Consider the following 14,429-nt stretch of genomic DNA (forward strand, 5'->3'; position numbering starts at 1 on the left):
GTTTGCCAGCGAGTGAGTGTATCGTTTTATTTTTCGCCAAATTTCCGCTCAACGCATCTGCTACACGTCGCTTCAATTTGAGATTCCTTTCGTTTTTTTTGTCGCTAGGGTTATTTCCGTTACGTAAACTGTAGGAAGCGGAAGGAAATCTAGCTTTTAAAATAATTGCAATAAGACTGAAAAAAACGGTAACGATAAGGATAACATGGTTCGCTTCACTTAACTTTTTGTCGGAAATGTAACGTTTTTCCTGCGATCTAGAATTTAATTTTTCTTACGGCGTTGGTTTTTGAAAATATAAAAACAAAATATAATTAACGATTAGACAACAGGTGCTTCAAAATGGAGAAGCATATATTTAGTTAAATGTTGGTATATATAGAGAGATAGAGCAGTCTATTTTACGATAAAAAGATGTGTTTGTTTTTAAAAATTTTATTTGTTTATTTTTATTTACATATATTTATTTTTATTTATTTATTTTCATTTCTTGAATAATTGTTAGAAAATGATTATTATTATTTTCATTATTTTATTCAAATGCTAAAATAAAAGCATTTTACCACTAATAAGTCTGATGATATTATAACTACATCAAACAAGGTATTGCATACCTTTAGGCGTATTAAACATTTTGCCACTGGCAAGTAGATGTGTTATTGAAAGTAGTATTACGCAATGCATTGCCTACATTTGGGCGCTTTGCTTATTGTATTTCAACTAATTGTCCCTTTAAAGCAACACATAATAATGGTGCCAGCCACAATCAGAACAATCAAATAATTTAAATCTATGTAAAATAATTACGACCCTTAGGTGATTCTGGCGAAGTACACCGAACAAATTCTTACTCCCAAGTGCCGAGGCAAATGAAGTCATCGAATCAACACTAAGTAAATTAGAGCTGTGAGCGAGTTCAGACGGAAAGACGTGGAAACACGGCTACTCCACAGCTATAGCCGACCAAAATCCTGGATGCCGAATTTTAATTAACGATTATTTCCTGCAACAACCTCGGGACGATCGTTCGCATCAACACGGGAGATCTTGCCCGTCTTTGCGCGCGAGAAGTTGCACTTTTTCCGCCAAAACGTTTGCGCCTGGGAGCGAACGTGGGGAGAAAAAATAGGAGAAACTGAAGGCTGGCCGACATGGCCGGGGCAAAATCTCATTAACGGCAAAGTACCGAAACCGGTGGGCAAAGTGTTTCGCAAACTTGTTGAGCTGCACGCTTTGGCGTCTAGGCCGGCAACACTGGAACACGCTTGGAACGTACAATAAAGACGTGCTATCCGCAAGCGTGGGTCCATTTTTTTGTCGCTTGATTTTTCCTCTTTGTTGATTGTTGGTGGTGGTTTTTTTTCCAGTGTATTCTTTAACAACTCCATCGAGATGTACAGACTGGAGGAAAGTTTTGCTCGAAACAGCGCCAGGGAAAAAGAGGAAAACATTTACATAACTCCCTAAAAGACGACCTAATTGGAATGCACTGTCTGATTATTAGTGGATTGTAAGTTTGCACAGAATGCTAAAAACAATTCTACGATAATTAAGTATAGTTGGTTTGATAATTTGGTAAAGACGCAAATGTGCTAATTAAAGCAATCGGGATCGGCGCCGAAAGTTTGCGGGTACGATAAGAAAGCTTCGAGCAGGATTAATATTTGATTTGTTGACATAATTTAACAACTCCCTACAAGCTCACTTCGAGCGCGTTTTCCGTAAGTTCTCTTCCCGTTTTGAAGGCTTTAGCATGGGTCAATTATTAATTGGAAAAATATCTTCATCCGTTGGTTGACTTTGTGACCGTTTCTGCGGTCCGTAAAGCACCCGAAAACCCGAAAGATTACGGGAAGCAAAACAACAGAAAACAAATCATAATGGATACCCGGAAGGCAAATGGTGATATTCTAAGGTTGGAAGTTATGCTGCTGGTGGAAGAGATTTATTTCACGGACATTTTGCTTTCTTCTCCACTGTTCGATATTTCTTTTACAGCGGTGGCCATTCTTCCTCAATACGGTTATGGGTTTTTTTTGCGCCCAATGTTTTGGCTATCCGCTAATCATGATGCAAATCTTGATGGGTTTTGTGTACTTTTTAGTTTGTTTGTGTTGAGAAAAGATGAAAGTTCGGTTGGCGGAATGTTCGGATTGGCCCGAGGGTGACTAATAACTTCCTATCCGTGCCTTGGATTCTTGCGCATGGGAATGGGATGCAGACCGGGGAAAGGTCTTGTATTGTTTTATGCTGGAATCTAATCACCGATCCGATTTATTAGCATCGATTTCGCCTTTAACAAGGACACTTTGTTTCGGGGTTGCATAAAAACAGGCGCAAGAAGAAAAATTGCGCACCAAAAGTGAACCCAAAGCGATGGAGTTAAGCTTATAGGTTTCTGGTAAGTAAAGTTTTCCATCTGCCACCAGCAAAAACAAAGATGGAAGAAGTGGTTCTTCCACGAGTACGAAAAAAAGGGCAAAATGGTCAAAGTCTCTGCACAATACTTTTCTGCAAAACATATTTCTTTTGAAGCCAAATAGGCTATAATGCAATAAGTCGATCGAATAGGCGAAAATTCCACCAGCAAACCCCGATGCGATAAAATCGACGTGCGAAAAAGTAATCAAATCGCGTTAATGGATGTCATAATTCATTTGGCAAATGTGCACGCCTGATTTATTGTACGACTTTTACCACCGCCCTGTCCACCCTAAACAAAAGTGTGGGCATGTGCGTGTGTGCCCCTTGTGTCTATGATGGAAAGCTTTATGAAAATGAACATTCATTTGTGTTAGAAAAAATAAAGGGAACAAGGAGCTGATTACGTTGGAAGCATGTGGTGGGGTTGTGTTATTTTTAAAATATTTAACACACAGCTTCGTGCGCAGCATCAAATCTGATTCGATTCAGCAGATATTTCCCGCCTTTCAATTATCACATTCCGGAAATTGAATGCATTACAGCGCGGGCTAGTGGAACAATGTATGGCAATGTGCATCGGTTGATCGGAATTGCTCGATGAATTTTCATTTCACTAGCCTGCTATTTCATCCGTTTCGTTCATTTAAATGAAATGGAATATTCGATGTTCTACCATTTTTTATGGGAAAATATTATAAATCACAGGTGTGAATCCAGGTGCGTTATTCATACATCTCTTTTAATTGGGGTGCGAATTGATTACCTTATCAGACGTTAAAGTGTATTCGATTTTTACATAATAGTATTGAAACTTTTGAAGTTTTAGATTTAAAAATGTGTTAAATGTCACGATTTATATAAAAAATAAATAAACGATAGCAAATAATGTATTTTAGTACAATACTGCTCTGAACTTTATAGGTACAGTATGGGCAAAAATATTAAAAAAATCGATTAAATGTATAAACATTAATTAGAGTGATCAATTTACTATACAATATGTTAGGAAAGCTTTCAGAAAGATGATGAATTAAAAAATATGTTTGTGGCATGAACATGTGAGCTTTATTAAAAAAAAATCAAATGCATGAGAAGGATCAAAGAACTAAGAAGTGAAGCGTATTTAACATTGAATTGAAAAAGGAAGTAGATGTATTGAAAAGCCCTGCAATAGTGCTGCTTATTTTACCTTTACAGAGCTGCATTTTAGACTAATAATTATCGCTGCGTAATTCACTGCTATAAGGTGCGGAAAAAGTACTCTACTACCGCTGAATAAAACCGCATTAAGACTTCAATAGTGATTAATTAGTACCGGAAAACGCTTTTAAGCGCTTAATCAGCACTCTTTCAGCGTTCATCAGCAATGCTGAGTGCATCATCGAAATAAGCGCTGCAAAAGTGCTCCATTACGTTCCAATGTGAAACTTTTAATTGTAGTTCATCTAGGTCTACACGGTCATCGAGTTTATTCGATTTGGCATATTAGAAAATACTTACAAGTATCGGGGATAAAACTTAATTACAATTCGAACACTCCAATCTCGGTCCCCAAATCAAAGGATAACATTGTGCTGCATGCCTCGAGCTTTTGGCTAACCCGACACGTTTGCACCATTACCGAAAGGTTTTTGAGATAAATAATGTTTTTTTTCCGTTCTCCTTATCTCTCCCGTTCTCCCTTCGCCAGATCACGACCACTGCAACCAGCACAAATTACACCGCACCGGCCCACCATTTTCCAAGCTTAGAGCTTAGAGTTTACTGTCACAGCAGCGTCACGCGGCGTAAGATAACACCGGTCCGGTACGGTAAACCGAAGACCCTCGACCCAACGGTTGGCGATAAACCAACCCCGGGGAGTCCACAATTTACATGATTGAATTTATTACCGGGACACCTTGCCCGGGTGCGTTCCGTCGCATGCTGTTGTTTTTACACCTGCATCCCTCCCTTCCTCCTGCTGCTGGTTCCAGGTGCTCACAGTGCGCCCGTAAAGGGAGCAAATTAAAATCCAATTTGGATGCATAACACCTTACCCCCGCAAGGTTTGGCCCACCGTCTAGTTCGGTGACGCTTTGTTTTTGTTTGCCGAGGGAAATGGGGCACGGGGCTTGTGACAATATTTTACAACAGTTTGAATTTATTTCGGTGCGTCGTCGTTTCGATTTTTATCGGGTTCGATGAAACGCTGGAAGCTTTAAAGCACTCCGAGCAGGGATAATCGATTCAAGGACGTATAGGCAGGTGTTATCGTATTTGCATGCAGTGTTGGGGGTGTGTTTTTTATTTTGATTGGAAATTTTAATGTTAAACTGTAGGCAAGTTTGTGCAATCAATGGAAATGTGAAAATACCTCGATTTAATGAAAAATGTCTCTAAATTAAACAAGCACAGACAATTAAATGATTGTTTGTGTTAGATTGATCGATAAAAATATAATAAAACATATAAAATTGAAATGTACATTATTATTCACAACAATTGCATACATTGAGGCGTTTTAATCAAGAGCAACAAGCAACGGTTGTAGCAATAAATTCACAAATCAGAAAGTTTATTTTTCGAGTTCATTGTTGCTCTTGATTTGACTAAAAGTTTTAATGTCTGATGCTTTTTTTCAAAGATTTTATCAAATTATCTGAAATTAGATAAGATAACTTTCACATAAAGGAGACAGGAATCCTGACTCTTTGACCACGCAACAGCATCTGTCAACATAATTCCAATGTATCAAGATATAAAAAAAGACGCACCCGCATGTTTACCTGTTTGTCCAACGATGAAAAAGACATGCAGGAAGGTATCCTTGGTTTCCTGCTGGGTCAAAAATCGGATCGTCCTTGTTGCCTGTTGCCCAGCTTGCTGGCAACATATTTTCCCATTTACCACCGTAAATGGACGGATAACCGTTTGCCGTTTTGCTCGCCATCCGAATACACATGACCCAAAAATAGCCCATCCCGTACAAACCCTTGGAAGCATTTAACGTCCCGGTGTGCCCATTTTATTGGTATTTTTGCACCATCTTTTGCCATTCACAAACCGTTGGATGTAAGGTTGGGTAAGGCAAAATGTGTGTTCGAAAGAGAGAGAATTATTTTATTTCGTTTGGAATTTACAGCAAAAACAAACTAGAAAGGTGTATTTATGTAACAATTGCTGAAAATGTTCACAATTACTTGGAAATAAATTCCAAAAGGTTCTTTTTACTTTGCTTATATATTCACATTGCATACTTTTAGGCGTTTACGAAGGTAAAACAGGAGCAAAGCGGTTTAAATACATTTTATCCACATTTCGATCAATTTTGCTATTATTAATACAACACAATGGATGAAATGAGGCAGTTTCCCTTTCATAAACTACTAATTATTTCTTTTTATCCTGTATCGATCCCCAACGCTCCGTTTTCTTCGCTTTGTTCTATCGTACGTTAATTATCCCAGCTAGCATGCGGAAATTTCATCGAACTATTTGCGGAACGAATGGAAACGATTCTATCCGGGCAAAATATTACACGTCGGTATGGGCTACGCTTCATCCTCCCTTTTTTTTTGTTCATGATCCTTTCGCGCATTCTCTGTGGCTGTGTGTTGTGCTAGGTGTCGCTCGGAACTGTAATGGATATGGTTATGGCGGACACCGAAAAGGAAACCAACATCCAAGTGTTGAACAAAAAAATATACACACCATGTGGAGCCTGATTGAAGGTCCATGGAAATATGAATGGCATACGAGGAGCGGGAAGAAAACGAACGCTTTATTGTAATGGAAATCCGCAACCGAACCGAACCCCCGGAAAAATGGCGATAGCGGAAGATAATTGACAATTAAAAGTAATGAGGCTCATCGTCATGCTGGAGATGGCCACTACGGATAGCATGGATGGTGTGAGTGAGGGCATAAAGTCCCAAGTCCCAGTGCCGCTTGACACCATTTGACACCGGAACAAAGCCAAACCGGGGCAACTATTATGCACAACAACAGTGTTGCAGATTGTTGGATCTCCATCGCACTTATCCGTTATCGAGTGGTCAGACGGTTGGCGCATGTTTGTTAGTGGTGCCCATACAAAGTGGGGATAAAGAAGTTAGGATTGAACCCAGCTGGGCCAGCTGGGCAACACTGTTGAGTAGGAAACGTACGCTATAAAAGGCACGCGATAAGGGTACAAATCGCGTCATGTTTCTCAACACTACCTTGAAGCTGGAACTCGGACGAAAGTTATGGTAAGGCATCGCGGTAAGGAGCCGTGAAGATTCGGCAATTTACGCACCTTACAAATTGCTATCCAATCACACATACTGCCGTATGTAGGAACAGCTTACCCATGCAAACTGTTGCCAGGATATGGGGAAAAATAAACAGGCCAACACAGCCAAGCGTACTCCTATAAGGCGATTTTAGTACAACAATTCGACGCAGCAACAATCGTTAATTTAGCACGTTCTGTGGCGCGTGTGAAGATCCTTAGCGGTTGGTTTGCTTTCTGTGGTGCGTGCCTAAGTGGGTTTCAGATGTAGATTTGCCCGCATTTCTTCAAACCGTGTGCATGAGCTGATACACGGAGGGAAACAACATATTGTATTTCAGTACCACGCAAAAAAGTCAAACCGTGTGGAAAAAATATGTAAGAAAAACATTTTAAAGCATTTGCAAAAATGCAATTTCGTTACGCAAAATGCAATTAAAGTATACTTGCATGCTGTAAGTATTTTCAGGCAAGGTTAAGATTGCGTAAACCTCGACGATGTGCAAAAGTTTGCATACCTGCAGGGGTACAAATTTTGTCATGGTCCTTAAAATAAGAGCAAAATATGGAAACATTTTTGGAGTATAATCGCCTTTCCAACCTCAAACGATTGCCATTTTGTAACATTCTAAATTCTAAATTTCTAATTTTTGAGTTCTAAATTTTTTCTTCAATTATTTGTACTTTTAAAATTCTTCTAAAGTTCTAAACCTTTTCTTAAATGTTTAATTCTCAATTTAAGCATTTACTTTAAAAAAAGTGTTTGAGTTTCCGATAAATTTTGACTTGTTTTTGATTTATTTTTTCATTTAATTTCTATTTAATTTTTCATTCATTTTATTTGCTTTATTATTTTAATGTTTGTAGTTGTAGTTCTTAGTTGAAGGCTTTTTTTATTTTCTCTTGTTTGAGTTTACTTTCCTATGGTAATATCGCATTTGTTAATTTTGGTAGTTTTTCTGCTAATAGTTCCCAGGAATGAACGGTTGTTCAAACTTTTAGTCTACATCCTCCTTTGAGTTAATACAGAAAGCTTATTTATAATTTACTCTTTAACTTTTGTATATGTAATTTCAATTGCATAAAAATTAAAACTATTTGAATTTATAACAGTCAGTTAAAGTTGCGGCCCACAAAAAAAGAGCTGTTTGATATACCCCTGTTTGTATGCAATCTATTGTTCGTACTTGTTGCGGGTTCCATTCTATTCTCCGATTTCGCCGCAAAGTATGCTATCCGCACATCAAAAGGTTTAAATCACACAATTAGCATGGGCAAATGATATTTATGTCGCTAACAACGTGCTCACCAGGGCATAATCGAAAAGCCGAACAAACAAATCAATTAAGGATGAAAAGTTTCATGTTTTAATGTGCATTGTTTACCTACGCAACGATGACGTTGATAAACTTTTGCAATCGATAAGTATTACCCTCCCTGCAATGTATCAGTTTGCTGGACGACTGCCGCCGAAACAAACTTGAGATAAAGTATTCCCAGGTCGGTAGTTTAATTTCAAACTTCGCTAGTTTAGCCCACTTGTACACTTGTGGCAGTTCGATCCGTAGCGTCCTTTGCACATTTTCGCAACAGCATTCCTTGCATTAACACATTACACGGTACTAGCTGGAGCAACTTTTCTACGCTCGCTCAAGCCCCATGTTCCCGTGTCTCGGGATAATCTCTCCGTGCCAACGCTGTAAAACTTCCGCACTCAATATTGACCGGAAATTTAATCCGTTCAGCTAATATTTGCTCTTCCTCACTGTACGGTCAAAGCTTCCGGGTGAAGGGAAAGAAAAAAAAAAGACAATAGCCCTTTCGTTACTGGTGCGCTTCCACGAAAACAAAACTCCACCCGGCTCAATATAACCTAGGGACATCAAATCCTTACTGCGTGGTTAGAATTTGTGCTGCGGAGTATGGGGAAAAATCCCCATTCAACGCAACAAAAACACAAATAAACGCCTTTCGGTTTTTTTTTAGACCGTCTGCCTTACTTTATTCGTGCCTGTGTTTGTGTGTGTTTATGTGTTGAAAGGGTGGCTTTCTACCGCCCGTTGGGAACACTTAGCCCTTTTTCTGGGGGGATAATTTGTTGTGCCAGCTGTGCGACATGTGCACGAAGCACTCTCCATTGGGGATGCATCACAATTTATCGTGCATATCGGGCTCATTTGTTTGCCGGATGAGCATTTGTTGCGGTGAAGTGTCTGTGTGTGAGTGTACTTTTTTTTGTAGTTGGTTTGCCTTCTTGCCTACATATCCAATCGGTTAGATAAATTGTTTGCTAAAGCGGCCAAACGTGTACGTGCATACGGAGGAAGGCAAAAAAGGGGACTTTCCTTGGCGTACTGTCAATAGTGGTGGGAGGAGTGCTGTGGCTTTCTTGGAGGGTTTCTTCCAAAAGCCCAATTTTCCTGCTTGTTGCCCTTTTCTTGCACTGTGCATGGCCGAACGGGATGTGCATGGTTGGTGGGATGGAATGACGCGAGAAACATAATCCTCGATCATTAATTTTGACCAGCTGTGCCTTGGCTACGGTGGTTGTCCTTTTCATAGCTTGTCAGTTGACTTTGACAAGCATATCGATTAGGACCCGGTAGCAGAGGAAGTGAAAATTCGCTACCGGCTGGGAAGTCGAAAGGATTAATACGTACGTACGGTGGAACGGTTTCCGTTAAGCTACTAATTTGCCTTTGTGACCTTTAATTAGAACAATCGCTTTGTGCGACAAATGGCTTTGATGCCGACGGTCTGCGTAACGATACGGCGATTCTTCTGTAAATGGCGCTTCCGCATCGAAAGAGCCGGTAAGGAAACCTTTGCACGGATGAAGATTGACAGCCGATCGTTAACCGTTATTCTCCAGGGGATAAGCATTTATGTGATGAGACTGGGAGTGACAGTTACCGAGTGTCATATTTGATAATGAGATATTTTATGGTTGTTATATCAACACGAAAGGTTCTTCGGAGGGCTCGTTTTATCAATAAAGACAGTTGTTGAGTAGAGTAATTTGGAACCATAACTCAAGCAGATGGAAGTTGTGTTCAGTTTAGCTTATTTTTGAACAATTTACTCAGTATTTATTCAAGGTTTTAAAATCGATATCTGTCTCGGTCTATTTTGACTGAAAGTGGACTTTTAGCTGGCTTATTTATAACCTGATTGACAGTTCTTCTCGTGAAAATATGGTCTAGTAGGGATTTGAACCTAGAACGGGATTGATGAAATGAAACCTACCTCACTAACAATGCTATTTCGTTGATTAGAAAAAATCCATAAACAAATAGTATACTTTTAGGCGGTTACATAATGCAATCATTTATAAAAGCTGGAGTAACATACATTGCATTGATTTGATGTAGTGTTTTCGTGTTGTTTGCTCTGTGTGTGTTTAGATTAAGGATTTTCTTTTCAATAAATAATCAAAATTCAAATTTTAATTGCTCAACAACCGCATTCTTCCTTGTAAAACTTTTCACGCCTGAAAGTAGGCAATCAATACAAAGCATTGAGAGTGCATTACTAAGCAGAAAAAAGAGAAGTGTTTTCTAGTTTTTCATATTCAATTTCTATCGTGTCAGCTATGATTCTACAATACCACAGCCCACTTCGGACGATAGGAGATTAAATACATTAAATTTTGCATACCTTCAGGCGTTTCCATTTTCGAGCAAGGCAATCGACTTGGGCCATTATCAATAACTATGTGTTTCGATTAAAATTATGTTTATTACATTGAACTTAAAGTGTCTACTGCTCGAAAACGTGTACCAAAATGTTATCTTTTCACAATGTAACGCACAACTCAACATGTGCCACTCCATCACTTTCAGCAAGGAACGTAATATCCGACACGTCCTAAAGCAAACGCATTCCCTAAGCTACGCAATTAAGGTGAGACTCGATGTGTGTGTGTGTGTGTGTGTGTGTGTTTTTTTTTCCCAATTTTCCCAATAGTACAAAAATCCATCAATTATCTTAGCCTCCTGCTACCAGGTGCCTCAGACGACCAGGTGGCATGGTGGTATGCTTTCATCCGACCGACGCTGGGAACTCTCTTCAGTGATGCGTTTCAATCAGAACCAAGACCACTCACAAGACCCGAGTGCTAACACTGTGTGCTTTTGCGCTACACGTGATTCGACAGGCTTTGTGCTTCTTCCGGACTGCTTCCATTGTGATACTTTTCCGTGTTCCGTGCCCGTATCTTTTGGGGTAAAGTTGGCGTAGTTTTGCGCCCGATGTAACCCCCCCGTTGTATCCGACGTATTGGTGCGTTTGGGGTGTAGTTTTGGTTTCCGCTATTGGGCCGCAAAGCCACCGGGATGGAAGGTAACTTGAATGAGCTTCCGGTAGGTCAAAGCCTATGATGCGTGACTGATACAGTAGAATCTTTTATCCCCCCCTTTTTTCTCTGCACACTCGTCCTAATCCGGCTATTGTTTGGTGCTGGTGGTCTTTTCTTTGTTGTTGCGACTGCATGCGTACATCATGTACTGCTTTAATTGTCTCATCGTTTTCCATGTGGAAGGACACCAGTGAAGAGGTGGTTTCGATTTGCTTCCTTTATGGCACACCAGAGAATGCTGATGATGTTATTGTGTGGTCAAACCAAGCATGTCTAGGTAAGATATGTAGTTACTTTATTATAGGGTAAGTTTACTGCATTAAACGATTGAAGCCTTTCGCATCGATAGAAAAACTGAGCTCGAAAAGCAGAACTCAAGCCCCTTAAATTTGTTGATTCGAAAATGTAAACGCCTGAAGGTAGGCAAAATTTCGTGTATTTTATCTTCCATCGTTCGAAGTAGGCTGTGATAATGTAGAATCATAGCTGATGCGCTAGAAATTGAATAAGAAAAAGATAAAACTCTTTTCACTGCTTAGTAAAGCACTCTCAATGCTTTGTGTTGATTGCCTACTTTCAGGCGTGAAAAGTTTTACAAGGAAGAATGCGGTTGTTGAGCAATTAAAATTTTAATTTTGATTATTTATTGAAAAGAAAATCCTTAATCTAAGCACACACAGAGCAAACAACATGAAAACACTACATCAAAACAATGCAATGTATGTTACTCCAGCTTTTATAAATGGTTGCATTATATAATCGCCTAAAAGTATGCAATTTGTTTATGGATTGACTTCCCGTTTTTCTGTAATAATTCGGTGCAGAAAGTTTAAACATTTTCATTCTATCGATATCCTTCTGCAAACAAAGGGAATTATACTCGGCTGTACCGCTTTTCGCCCAGAACAATCCATTCGGAAGGTTTTCCTTCACCGGTAAAGGTTGCACAATTGGAAAACTTACATTGACATTAGCAAAAGTTGTTGTTTTCTAACGATGAAGTTTATTATCCAACGTTATATAGTGAAAGTTTGCATGGAAAAGTATTCCCAATGGAAGGTACGCGTTGGCCTTTGGGCGCTCGGTGGCTGGCGAACTATTTTGCTTCGTAGAATTCTTCATAAGCATCCTTCACCGTGGTCGGCACAAGAGCTCGTTCGGTAGCAAATGGTAAAGGGCCCTACATGTTTGTGTGAGTGTGTGTGGCTGTGGCTGAATCGGTTATTGGAGGGATTTTTCCGGCGGGTTTCAGCTTTTCGGCTCAATCCCTTCGCATCGGTAAGCGTAACGTCTTGATAAAATTTATGCCGATGGAGGCATCCCCAGCGCTGTGGCCATCAATGTCAATGCTGAGGATGATGCATTGGTGCTGAATGCCGTAGGACGGGTTGATATATAACAATATTTACCCTTACACACACACACACACATACATCCTCTCTGGCTCGCAGCAAAATGGAGCCTCCAACCACAAACCATCGTCCAAGAGAATGTCTTTTTCAATTTCTATCAATGAACGACGAGATCCGGCCAAAGACGGGGGGTGTGGGGTTAAGGCTTTTTGAAAAAGGGCCGGTTTTCAACCACTTTATGATCGTACTGGGGTAGACGACGGAGGGCACCAGCTTTACCCAGAGCATAGAATTCTGAGGCTTGTTGAAGTGGAAGTTTCCAAGTGGGACTAGCACCGATGAGTGAGCGGGTATAGGTAAAAATTGTGGAGAATACTTTTGAGAAGGTTTCGGAAGCCATTCAGCCCAGACAACGGGCGGTTCGGCTCTCGATGGTTTGTGAAGGAAACCACACCGACGGGTATCAGTGCGGAATTATCCAAACTAACCGAAGACACGGAGAAGACGCAAGTATTCAATAGGTTGAATTAAGGATTTATCAGCATTTATTCGTTACATTCCCGAGCATCGTTATGCTATAGGCGGTACCAATTACTTACAGCAGCAAGCAGGCAAGGTAGAGGTAGTTCGTACAATCGAAACCCCCCGGAATACAATGTCTGTGGCTGCCTGCAGGAAAGTTCTGCCGATTCGTCTAAGCCACGTTAAGACGATTTCTGATGAATGGCAATCGTTTGTGCGTTGGTAATGGTAAACTTTGCTCGTTATTCCTTCGTACGGGGGGCCGCTTTCGAACTTGTTACCTTTTGTGTTTCTTGGGTAGAAGGTTTACATTCATGTGGCAAGGAATACAGTTCTCCAAGGGGAAAAAATCATATCTCAATATGATGTGTTTGCACGAACGGGGTGTCAAGCCGGATGAAGAGTTGTGAATTGGTGGTGTGTTTTCCCGTGAGCCATGAAACGAAGGAATTAATTTCTTTATAGATTTGCTTGACAAATATTTAATTTATGAAAGGGAAATTTAAAATAGACAATTTCTTGTATATTGCACCATGATCAAGTATTTCGTGCACAAATTTTTATCGTCAAGCATGCGCCATGTTCCTATTCCGTCTTGATAATGTTGTCAAAATGGAGAAATAATTTTGTATTGATGGAAAAATAATTTTTAAAATGGTGAATAATTTGTCTTTCTATCAGTTGCTTTTTTTCTCGATAGAAGCAACACAAAGAGATTTAGTTTAGCTTAGACTTTCCTTTTTTGTTAGGAGGTCCATAATTCAAGTTTTAGGACAAGCAACTGTTTGTGCTAAATCAGTTATATAAGGTATAAAATAACCCAACGTGAACACAAACATGGAACATGGAACATGGAATTCCTGAATGCAATACGAATACGCCTCGCATTCCTACTAAGTCGTCCGTGATGATTTTTTTTTGTGAAATATAGCAGGATTCCCTTCTAGTTGCCTTCAACCTTCCAAACCTCTTTGGAAACCGCGTAGATGAGTACTTCGTGTACTAGCAGGTTCAAACCTGGTTTTAGGTTTTTTCTTGTAGCTCTTTTCTTGTAATTCTTGTAGCTCCTCGGATTTGAATCCTATTGAATCAGTGTTTGGACCGATGTTAATTCTCAACGAATGCCAGTATATCACTTTGGACCAATTCAAGAAGGTCATACTCAAACACTCGGACAAAACTCTCATGAAAGTCGTGCGTGCCACCTGCTTTTTGCTGGAGCAAAACATACGAAACTCGTGACAACAACTGGTTATCGTTAAAGATAAGTTGTATAATTTCTATTTTAACATAGCTTACAATAGGAGAGGCTAACATTAAAAAAAACTCCTTCAATTTACTCTCGAATTTATTGATCACGTTGCACAGACGGCAGATGATCAAGCTGCTTGGAGGTCTTAAGCGAAATTGCAGTTGGAGTAGGATCTTCATGTATTATTGGTGCTCGAAGAGTTCCTGATTACTGCAGAGTTTAACCCATAGGAATATGGAAGAGATAAGATTGTAAAGCTCAATTCTC

Source organism: Anopheles moucheti, chromosome 2 (assembly GCF_943734755.1).
Source record: "Anopheles moucheti chromosome 2, idAnoMoucSN_F20_07, whole genome shotgun sequence".
NCBI lineage: Eukaryota > Metazoa > Arthropoda > Insecta > Diptera > Culicidae > Anopheles > Anopheles moucheti.